General features: G+C 55.3%; 1 protein-coding gene across 1 annotated transcript in view; it reads right to left on the reverse strand.

Annotated features, from left to right (window-relative positions):
* Positions 1–1011: 1011 nt before the first annotated feature.
* The window catches only part of LOC104135250 (charged multivesicular body protein 3), a 50365-nt gene continuing 49683 nt past the window's right edge, over positions 1012–1693 (reverse strand). The window contains exon 7 of the mRNA XM_035888630.1: positions 1012–1050. The gene's annotated coding sequence lies outside the window, so the exon portion shown is untranslated. The remainder of the gene's footprint in view (positions 1051–1693) is intronic.

The following is a 1693-nucleotide window of genomic DNA, read 5'->3' on the forward strand; positions in this document are numbered from 1 at the left end:
GGGAAAGACTGAAAACATCACAAAAAACCCCAGGCTGAAGGGTCAAGAGCGGAAATGTGCATCTCTCATCTAACCAGCTAAGCAGAGATAAAATGAACCTTTCAGTCCTTCCGAGTCCTTTCCAGCACAGGATGGCTGTTGGGAAGAGCCAGGCGGGAGGGGAGCCTCCTGCTTCGCCAAGAGCCACTTCTCTGAACTTCATCTAACGGATTGGCAAACTCTGTGCAGCTTCCCCTCCCTGTGGTGCTTCACCTGCTACTCGATCAGCATTAACTGTCGCGAGTCTCTCGGGTGACGGGATTTTTGTCAAAGGAACTTCCTCAGCCGCTGAAGCGGAGCGGAGGCCACAGTGACCTGCGGGGAGTGGGAGCCTCTGAAGGTCGAATGAAGTGGGGGAGTAAAAGGCTTGCCTGCTGGGAGGAGGTACGCCTGCTTCCCGCCCGGAACCGCGACAAAGCGGGCACCAGAACGACTCAAGCAGCAAAACGGAGCCAGCAGGGAGGCCGAGGTGCGCTTGCTGCCTGGCCCGGGCAGGGTGACGCCTCCGGGGGAGGTCCCGTCCTGTGTCAGACCTGCAGAGCTTTCGGTGACGCCTACAGCTCGCTGTGCCTGGGCCGAGACCCGCGACGTGCGGCAGTGCGAGCGCTGTGGTCTCCTTGCGCGGGGAAGCGTTGCGCTTCACCGGGCTCCTGCTGCGAGCTTGGATTCTGCTGGGCAAGGCATCCTGGCCGCGTTCCATGAGAACTTCCCTCCCTCGCCGCTTGCTGGGGCCTCCCCCGGTAACGGCCCGACTTGCTCCTAGTCGCTTCAGCTCTGAAGAGCAATAAACCCTTGATTTGGCGTTCCGTGCTCGAACTGGGTAAGCATCCCGGAAGGCAAGGCGGCGGCTGAGGGTTCTTCCCTGCGGTGTTTGAAGTAAATGAGACAAAGCAGCCGAGTGCTTTCCCTGGAGCCAGCTGGGGTAGGGGCAGCTGCCCTCCCAGCAAGCGAGGGGAGTCGCGTGGATCTGTACACGCTTACACACACACACGGGTGTGGAAAGGCCCCTCGCTGAAATCAGATTTTGATCAATATGCTGATCTTCATGCTGGTTTTATTGCAGCTGCTACCTACCCAACCTTACCGGCTCTTCAACTGCTTTTTTTTAATTTCTGATCTGTCCTCTCTGGATTTTTAAGAGCACAAGAACCAAATCTTCCCCTTTGCCTGTTCTCATGAGGTTTGGGGTGGAGATGATGGAGCACAGGAACGACGCAGTTCTCCAAGCGAGCGCCCAGCCCTGGAGCGTTAGGGTTCCCCTGGCTGCTGCGCTGTGCCTGCTGGCATGAAGGCCCCTCCTTGCTTTTTATGGCCAAAAGTGGAAGGTTTTGGACCCTGTCTGTGTGCCTTTGTCTGTTGTTCTGCCCTTGCTCTTGGAATACAATAATTTAGAGTTTTCTTTTGGTAAGTCTTCCTTAAAATCAGAAATGCTTAACACCACAACAGCCTCACGGGCAACAGTAGACACGTTCAGGTGAGAGACAGGGTGGGTGCTTCCTTCGCAAACTGCCACAATGTGGATTTTTCCCTAAGTTTTTCTGTGAGAGGAGACACTCAGAATCATAGAATTGTTCAGCTTGGAAAAGGCCTTTAAGATCATCAAGCCCAACTGTTCCCCTAACCCTGCCATCCCACCACTAAACCCTGTCCCTAA

The sequence above is a fragment of the Egretta garzetta genome, unplaced genomic scaffold (genome assembly GCF_000687185.1).
Source record: "Egretta garzetta isolate BGI_Z169 unplaced genomic scaffold, ASM68718v1 scaffold241, whole genome shotgun sequence".
NCBI classification, from domain to species: domain Eukaryota; kingdom Metazoa; phylum Chordata; class Aves; order Pelecaniformes; family Ardeidae; genus Egretta; species Egretta garzetta.